Source organism: Notolepis coatsorum, assembly GCF_963971535.1.
Source record: "Notolepis coatsorum genome assembly, chromosome: 9".
Taxonomy (NCBI): domain Eukaryota; kingdom Metazoa; phylum Chordata; class Actinopteri; order Aulopiformes; family Paralepididae; genus Notolepis; species Notolepis coatsorum.
This window is the reverse complement of record NC_140173.1, coordinates 49,315,036-49,325,537: the sequence shown is the minus strand read 5'-3', so window position 1 is coordinate 49,325,537 and position 10,502 is coordinate 49,315,036.

Sequence of the window (10,502 nt, the reverse complement as noted above, 5' to 3'; positions counted from 1 at the left end):
AAGGCGGCCCTGGCGGGTGCAGCCATGTTGGCTCACCCGTCACCGGGGGCCCCGGTCGCCATTACCACCGACGCGTCAGACTACGCGGTGGGCGCAGTGCATGAACAATACGTTGACGGCGCCTGGCAACCGCTGGCGTTTTTCAGCCGTCAACTGACCCCCAGGGAGCGCAAGTACAGCGCATTTGACAGAGAGCTCCTAGGTCTCTGGTTGGCGGTGCGCCATTTTCGTTTCATGCTGGAGGGCCGGGAGTTTACGGCCTTCGTCGACCACAAACCACTCACGTTCTCCATGTCCAAGGTGGCGGAACCGTGGTCCGCGCGACAACAGCGCCAACTCTCGTACATTTCCGAGTACACGACAGACATACGGCATATCGCCGGGAAAGCCAACGTGGTCGCAGACTGCCTATCCAGGGTTGTCATCGGAGCTGTGCAACTGGGCCTCGACTACGTCGCCATGGGCTCGGAACAGGCCTCCGACCACGACATCCAGGCCCTCAGGACAGCGGATACCAGTCTGCGCCTCAGAGACGTCGCGATTGGCAGCTCGGGCGCGTCCCTGCTCTGTGACCTCTCCACCGGGCAACCCCGGCCGCTGGTCCCTATAGGCTGGCGCAGGCGGGCTTTCGAGGCTGTGCACGACCTGTCTCACCCCGGTAGGAAGCCTTCGAGCAGGTTGGTGTCACAGAAGTTTGTGTGGCGAGGGCTCAAGAAAGACGTGATGGCCTGGGTCGACGCGTGTGTGTCCTGCCAACGGGCTAAAGTGCACCGACATACCAAGGCCCCGCTTGTGACATTCGTGGTTCCCGAGAGGAGATTCGACCACGTCAATGTTGACCTCGTGGGCCCGCTTCCTTCCTCTCACGGGTTTACCTACCTGTTCACTATGGTGGACAGGACCACCCGATGGCCGGAAGCCGTTCCCCTCGCCTCGACGTCTTCTTCCGACGTGGCCCGCGCCTTTATCAGCACGTGGATCGCACGTTTCGGGACCCCGTCTGACCTCTCCTCCGACCGGGGCTCGCAGTTCACCTCAGAGCTCTGGAACGCGGTCGCCAGCGGCCTGGGGGTTAAGCTGCACCGTACAACCGCGTACCACCCGCAGGCCAACGGGCTATGCGAACGTTTCCACCGGTCCATGAAGGCGGCGCTGCGCGCAGGCCTGACGGACGGCAACTGGGTGGATAAGCTGCCGTGGGTCATGCTCGGACTTAGGAGCGCCCCCAAGGAAGACCTGCAGGCCTCGTCCGCGGAACTGTTATACGGCCAGACATTGCGCGTCCCGGGGGATTTCATTCCGGACGCGACAACCCCTTGGTCCGCGGCCAGCCAGCGTTCCACCCTGCGAGGAGCGGCTCAGACCTTCGCCCCGATTCCCACGTCGCAGCATGGTACCCCCGTTTCCCGGGTGCCGCGCAGCCTGCACACGGCGGAGTATGTTTTTGTTCGCCACGATGCGCACCGTGGGCCCCTACGCCCCCCTTACGATGGCCCGTTTAGGGTCCTGCGACACGGTAACAAGGACCTCATGGTCGACATGGGCGGTAGGACGGAGACCGTGTCAATAGACAGGATCAAGCCCGCTCACGTAGACGTTTCACAGCCTTTGGAGTTGGCCCTTCCCCCCCGCAGGGGTCGTCCGCCGTTGCCCCGGGTGCCACCGCCCACAGAGCCACCGGCGGCCTCACCGATGCCAGCGCCCCCGGGTGTCGGTGAGGGTACGGGCGCTTGCGACGCTTTCCCCTCTCCGCCCCCGGTTTTCCGCGCTCGCCGAGGCCGTTTCGTGCCCCCGGGTGTCGTGGACGGCGCGGGCGCTTATGCCACTCCGCCCTCCCCGCCCCCGGCTTTCCGCACACGCAGAGGCCGGGCAATTGTTCCCCCACGCCGGGAGGATTTTGACTATGGGTGAATTCTGGGGGGGCTTGTGTAGTGACTGTACATAATTCACAAGGAACTCGTTGGGAATGGTAGTTCCCCCCGGACGATTTATAGGGTGGCACTTCCTGCCACCGGCATTCTTATTTTACTGTCGACACGACTACGTCGACTTGTTGTTACGCTGATGAATAAAGGAATTAGGTTTAACTTCGAGACACCGCCTCCGACTCCTTCTTCTCAGCGCTACAAGATGTAGCAATACTGTCTATCTGTATGTCATGTATGTCATATATGTTATGATGAATTGAAAATGGGGGACCCTGATGTAAACAAGACGAAAGTCTTTCTCTGGTCTGCATCCCCTTAACAATTGTATGTATTGAGCTGTACTGTACTGTACCCATTCTGCAATCTGTTAATACACTTTTCAATCAATCAATCAATCAATCAATCAATCAATCAATCAATCAGTACTATGTGTCCTTATGCTAGCTTGCTATATCCATCTGTTTACTATACAAGAACCACTCCCGTTCTTGTTTTTAAAGTGAACTTTTCATTGTGTAAAGTGACCGTTGAGTGTGAGCGTGTGCAGCATGTGTGTGTGTGTGTGTGTTCATGCTAAAGTGACTGCTAGTGTGTGAGCGTATACAGTGTGTGTGTTGTGTGTGTGCTTATGTGTGCTTGTGTGTGGAGAGTTCAGAGTTCAGTGTTCAAGTGTTATCAAGAAGGCACGACAACGCCTCTACTTCCTTAGGCGCCTAAGGAAGTTCAAAGTGAGTCCGAAGATCCTCAAGAACTTCTACTCATGCACAATAGAGAGCATCCTGACTGGCAATATCACCTCCTGGTTTGGGAATAGCACTGCACAAGACCGTAGCAGACTACAGAGAGTGGCCCGTTCAGCCAAACGCACAATTGGAGGGGGGCTTCCCACTCTCCAAGACATTTACAACAAGCGCTGCATGGGTAAGGCTAAGAGAATAATCAAAGACCCCAGCCACCCAAACAATAATAATAATAATAATTATTATTATTATTAATAATAATAATAATAATAATAATAATAATAATAATAATAATAATAATAATAATAATAATAATAATAATAATAATAATAATAATAATAATAATAATAATAATAATAATAATAATAATAATAATAATAATAATAATAATAATGCATTTTATTTATAAGGCGCCTTTCAAGGCACTCAAGGTTGCCGTACAACAATTTAAAAACAGTTCATTTACAATCACAATCCATTAAAAAATAAAATCAGACAAAAAATAAAATCAGACATACGCTTGCCTAAACAGGTGGGTTTTGAGGTGGGTTTTAAATGGGATGATGGAGTCAATGTTCCTGATGTCGGGGGGGAGGGAGTTCCAGAGGCGGAGGGCAGAGCAGCTGAAGGCTCTTGACCCCATGGTGGACAGACGGGCTGGGGGGACGGTCAGGTTGATGGAGGAGGCAGACCTGAGGGACCGGGTGGGAATGTTGATGTGGAGGAGGTCGGACAGGTATGGAGGGGCGAGGTTGTGGATGGCCTTGAATGTATGGAGGAGGATCTTGTAGTTTATGCTGTGTTTAATGGGAAGCCAGTGTAGTTGGCGTAGGACAGGGGTGATGTGACTGATGACAGGGGTTCTGGTTATTATACGGGCAGCAGCGTTCTGGACCAGTTGGAGCTTATGGAGGAGTTTGTGGGGGAGACCAAAGAGAAGGGAGTTGCAATAATCCAAGCGGGAAGTGACGAGGGAGTGGACCAGGATTGCGGTGCTGTTGGGAGTGAGTGAAGGGCGGAGGCGGTTGATGTTGCGAAGGTGGAAGTAGGCGGACCGGATGGTGTTATTGATGTGGGAATGGAATGATAGGGTGCTGTCGAGGACGACACCCAGACGCTTGACCTGGGGGGAAGGGGAAACCAAGGAGTTGTCTATGGTGACGGTGAAACTGGGGTGCTTGGTGAGTGTGGACTTGGAGCCAATGAGGACTACATCTGTTTTATCACTGTTTAGTTTGAGGAAATTTGAAGTGAACCAGGATTTGATTTCCTGTAAACAGGCACAGAGGGAAGAGGGAGGGAGGGTGGAAGTGGGTTTGGAGGAAACATAGAGCTGGGTGTCGTCCGCGTAACAGTGGAAATTGATGTTGTATTTACGGAGAATCCGACCAAGTTGGAGGAGGTAGATGATGAAGAGGATAGGGCCAAGGACAGAGCCCTGGGGAACACTGGAGGAGAGGGGGGATGGATGGGATGTGAATGATTTTAACTGAATGAACTGAGTACGACCAGAGAGATATGAATGGAACCAGTCTAGGGATGTGTGGGAGATTCCAATGGAGGCTAGTCGGTTAAGGAGGGTGGAGTGAGATATGGTGTCAAATGCGGCGCTTAGATCGAGGAGGATGAGGATGGATAATAGTCCAGAGTCAGCTGCCATCAGGAGGTCATTAGTGATTTTGAGGAGGGCTGTTTCTGTGCTGTGACGGGGGCGAAAACCAGATTGGAACTGTTCATAGAGGTTATTGTTGGAGAGGTGAGCATGAATCTGAGAAGCCACTACTTTTTCCAGGATTTTTGAGAGAAATGGTAGGTTGGAGATGGGGTGGAGGTTATTGAAAATGTTTGGGTCTGAACCAGGTTCAGGTCTGAACCAAACAACTGCCTCTTTGAACTGCTGCGGTCAGGCAAGCGATACCGGAGTCTCATGGCAAGCACAGAGAGACTCAGAAGGAGCTTCTATCCCCAGGGCCCAGGAGTTCAACACTTTGAATCCCTATCTGATCCGATCAGATTTTTAAATCCCATTTTTTGTGATCCAGGATCAGACAACTCGGCCAGATTTTGTTCCGGTATTTCAAAGCAATCCAGGATAGGATCACCCTGATCCAGATTCAGAATTTTCAAGATGACTAGATCCTGAATATCAGTGCTTTAATCCTACTGATCTCCATCTAGTGGATATAAAAAAATTAAAATAAAAGGATGACAAGGACCACATTGCAGAGACATCTATAATGTCTAATTATATTGTTAAATACATAAAGGACATAAAATCACAATGGAATTGTAATAAGAAAAATACTCCCACTAGGGTAACAACAAAAACATTCATTCAAAGGCAGCTGATCATCCAGGCGTGCTTTGACGGGCTGAATTCTAAGTGAGGTTTCAGTTTGCTGAAGGTGATGAGTGATGACAGATGATGGACTTTTTTTTGTTGAAGATATTTTTTCTTTAATCTAAATTACATTTGTGATTGACAATCTTTGTTGTGATACTTTTATGAGCATAAACATTTATGTCATCAGCATTTGGTTGAAAACAAAATAGGCCACCACAAATGTGACCAAAAGATAAAAATTTAAATTGATTTGCAATGAAGGCTAAAATGTTGTATTATTTCAGTTAACAAACTTTGCCATCTTATTTATATTGAAACATATTTTTTAATAAATTGTATAGTACATTTTGCTCTGGTAATCCACTGGAAATCCACCCCTCTGGTGCGATGAAGATAATCCAGTTTTTTTGGGATCAAACTGATCCCAATCCTGTGTTTTCGGTTTGAACTACCCGTTTTGAAGATTTGATCCAGATTAAAGCTTGGATTTGATTTCCTGATCTGATCGGATATCAAAGTGATCCTAATCCTGTTTTTTGGTTTTGAACTACCCAAAATCCAAATCTGATCAAATCAGATAGGGATTAAAAGTTTTGAACTCCTGGGCCCAGGCCATCAATGAACAATGAACAATTGTGAGGATTGGCCCGTTGCCGCCGCACGCTTCAAGGTCAAGGTACCAATTACCGTCGCGCACCTGATGTGTGTTGTAATCAGCTCACTGGAGGTCTTCATATACTCTGGGTTTCCTAACGTTCATTGTCGGGTCGTTTTGGATTTCCACTGGCTGCTGCTTGTTTTCCCCGTGTTGTACCTCGCCTTTTTCTCTTCAGGACGTCTGTTGGTTGCTTGCCATTCTTTGGACCCCTGCCTCGTAGACCGCTTTGCGCATTTGCGCCTTGGTGAGTTTTTGGAACGTTCTTTTTTGGATACTGTTTTTCTCGTAAATTCCGGGACTCTGGACCTTTCTGTTTTAGTGTGTTATGTTAAACACTGAAGAGGAGCCGCTTGTTGTTATCACGGACTCAGCTAGTTAAACACTGAAGAGGAACCGCTTGTTGTTATCACGGACTCAGCTAAGACAATACTGGACTGCTTGTAATCCCGTTTGCTCGTCTAGTGACATTCTCTCTCTCTCTGTTTCCCGAGTGGATCGACGTGTAGCTGCAGAGCAGCAGAGGCAGTGGCGCAACGCCACGGTGCCTCTCAGCCCAGAAGACGTGCTGCAGAGCCGCGGACAACTCTGCCCAGAACATTCTCCCTTTGTGTTTTGTTGTTTATTTGCTCATTCCTATTTATAAATAAATACGCCCTAGTTTTTGGCTAACTCTGAACTACCTGTCTGTGCCGTGCTGTTGGGGTCGGTTTCAAACCTTAACAACAATAACAGACCATCAAATACACCCACAACACACACATCCACACGCACACACTCACTTTAAATAAACAACACACTGTAGCACCCACTTTACCCACTTTAGACACTAACACACACTTTATATTTATTGGCATCAATCTCATGCACCTCATTGCACCTCACCACCACAAGGTGGCACCACAAGCTAAGCTATACCTCACCATTTCTACACTGTACTGTATCTGCATTGTATAGACTGTACATATACTGTATATTATGTATATTGAAAATGTTTGTTTTGTTTACACTTGTTTACATACTTTACTTTGTATTTTATACTTATATTATACTATTTTACACTATCTTGTTATTTTATCTAGCACACTCTCAGGAGCAAAACAGAAAGAAGCATTTCATGCAAAAGTATTCTGTATTTCTGTATGACAACTAATAAAGAAACTTGAAACTTGAAACAATCAATCAATGTCCACGTTGGGTCTCTCTGCTGCTCCCTCTTCCCCTTCTATTATTATTCTGTGGTTCTGGTAGGAAGGACACACAACCTCATCATCATGTCCATGTTGTGTCTCTCTGCTGCTCCCTCTCCCTCTTCTTCTGTGGTTCTGGTAGGAAGGACACACTCATACACAAGGACGTAGGTTTGGTTTCAACATTGGGGAGAACATTTTAAACTGTGGGGTCTGGAGGTCCTCCCTCAGGAGATTTTGAGCGTCAAACACTTAATTTTCTGCATTCTGGTGTATTTTTCTGCAGCAATTTGGGCCTTTTCTGCATCAATTTATGGTGGAAATGTATTTATTTATGTAAAGGATACAACAACATTCAGGTACCCGCTGACACAAACATAATGCAGTAAGGCTCTCAGGCATTATGTATTGCTTTCAAATATTTCACATCTCAGGATTTTATCCTCAATTAGACACCTGAAAAACAGGACAAATAGACATGTTGACATACCAATATCTTCAGAATTTTGTATAAATACATAAATTGACTAAATAAATACATACATTTTTAAACAAAAGCCTATGAGGTTAATTTTTTCATTATTGCCTCAAATAATGGTCTATGCCGCCATCTGGTGGACAAATGGAGAAAGGGATGTGGAGTGTGAATGAATGAAAACTTTATTTAACAGATTGCAGAATGGGTACAATACAGTACGGCTCAATACACACAATTGTTAAGGGGATGCAGACCAGAGAAAGACTTTCGTCTTGTTTACATCAGGGTCCCCCATTTTCAATTCATAGTGACATTTATGACATACACAACATACATTTATGGCATAGGGACATACATGACACATGGCCGTAGCCAGCTATGAGGTCAGAGAGGGGGGCTGGTACATGACTGAGATGGGGCTGTGGTACATGACTGAGAGGGGGCTGTGGTACATGACTGAGAGGGGGCTGTGGTACATGACTGAGAGGGGGCTGTGGTATATGACTGAGAGGGGGCTGGTACATGACTGAGAGGGGGCTGGTATACAGGACTGAGAGGAGGCTGGTACATGACTGAGAGGGGGCTGGTACATGACTGAGAGGGGGCTGGCTGGTACATGACTGAGAGGGGGCTGGTACATGACTGAGAGAGGGCTGGTACATGACTGAGAGGGGGGCTGGTATACATGACTGAGAGGGGGGCTGGTACATGACTGAGATGGGGCTGTGGTACATGACTGAGATGGGGCTGCGGTACATGACTGAGAGGGGGCTGTGGTACATGACTGAGAGGGGGCTGGTACATGACTGAGAGGGGGCTGGTATACAGGACTGAGAGGGGGCTGGTATACATGACTGAGAGGAGGCTGGTACATGACTGAGAGGGGGCTGGTACATGACTGAGAGGGGGCTGGTATACATGACTGAGAGGGGGCTGGTACATCACTGAGAGGGGGCTGGTACATGACTGAGAGGGGGCTGGTACATGACTCAGATGGGGCTGTGGTACATGACTGAGAGGGGGCTGTGGTACATGACTGAGAGGGGGCTGGTAGATGACTGAGAGGGGGCTGGTATACATGACTGAGAGGGGGCTGGTACATGACTGAGAGGGGGCTGGCTGGTACATGACTGAGAGGGGGCTGGTACATGACTGAGAGGGGGCTGTGGTACATGACTGAGAGGGGGCTGTGGTACATGACTGAGAGGGGGCTGATAGATGACTGAGAGGGGGCTGGTATACATGACTGAGAGGGGGCTGGTACATGACTGAGAGGGGGCTGGCTGGTACATGACTGAGAGGGGGCTGGTACATGGCTGAGAGGGGGCTGGTACCATGTATTGTGCATCATTGTAGGTCAAACCATTAAAAAGTTAATTTCCACAGCAGCCATTTTGGATTTTGGTCTCTCACAAATTTCCCCCGCCTTTTAAAAAAATACACCCCGGCTAAATCAACTCTCCTAGATGACAAATCCATTGAGAAACGAAGTGCCACAGATGACCCAACTACTAGGTCCATATCGTATCTTCATAATATTATTTTTTAAATCATTAGGATAAGGGTTCCCTTGATAAAGATGCATGAAAAGGCTGTATAATATACAACACCTGTAGCTCAACTGCAAAAACTGCTTTTTTGATTTGATTAGATTTATTTGGAAATTAAAAACACATCATAAAAACAAATTATCTTGACCAATTTGTATTCCTGAGGATATCACCTAAAAGCATTCATTAAAACACTTATTTCCAAGGTGGTCCTCGATGGAAGACATAAAAACACAGCACATATAACCTACTCAAGTGCTAATTTTTCCTCAACTGCAAAAATGTATGCCTACTTATGTATTAGCCTACATGGAAAAACACATTCACAACAGGCAGCAAAGTTTATTTTCAGCCAAGTATGGTAATAAGGTAACTATTAGGATATATATGGTATGGATTACTTACTCTTAATAACTTATTACTATCTGTGGTAGCTCTAGTCTCCACCTACACAAAGTGTTTTTGTGCTGTCCATTGATCATGCACCTTCACGTGGTAGGCACATTAACTGTAGGTCAAACTCCCCAAACAAACACACCATTGATTTAATTGCCATATAAATCACATACAAAGATCTAACTATTACTCCTCTCTGAACATGAATATAAAACAAGAAGGTGATCTATTAACTGTGTAAACCTTATGCAATATTCATCATTGATATTTGAATACTTGAAATCTGTATGAACTGAGTAGTTAGTATTAAATGAAATAAGATGGAACAGCTCATGCATTCATTGAATAAACAACTATTTGCTCATTACCAGTATGGTTTTGTTTAAATTGTACAGCTTTTTGCACATCTTTGTCAGGGAATTCCAATTATTCTGGACCTGAATGTACCAGTTAATTGTAATCATCTCTCTCTCCTTATGTCTAGTCAAGCCAGGTTGTGGAGGAGAGAGACAGGGATGAACAGGCTATAGACTACTTTGCCCATCCTGAGCCTGCTATGATGCAGGTGTTTTTACATCACCACCCAAAACAAGATTCAGCCAAGAGCGAGGGAGTACACTGGTCCACTTGTCCATGGCACTTACTACCCAGCTTTGTAGTGGGTTGGGGGAATAGTACAGTAGGTACGCATATTTAAGGGGACCGCAAGGATGGTGTACTGGTGGGTGGTGTCCGACCGATTATAGTGGGCGGTCACCAAAAAAATAAATGGACCTCCCTAATTTCTAAACCCTGGCTACGGCCCTGACATGACATACAGGTATTTAGTACTGTTACATTTGTGACATATACGATATGCAAATATACAGTACTGTTACCCATAGATCCTGACAGAGTATATACATATGATGGGGAGGGGACTGTACATTAGGAGGGGGTGGGTGGGTGGGAGAGAAATATACATATGGTGGGGAGAGAATATCATACAGTGGGGAGGAGATTGTACATTAGGAGGGGGTGGGTGGGTAGGAGAGAAATATACATACGGTGGGGAGAGAATATATACATGCGGTGGGGAGGAGACAGTCTATTAGGAGGGGGTGGGGGTGGGGGGGTTTGGACATTTACGGTGGCATTTCGAATTGCAGCCTCCCGTAGGTGCTCTTTAAGAGTGGTTTTGAATGTGGGTAGGGATTCACATTCCTTTACAGCTTTGGGTAG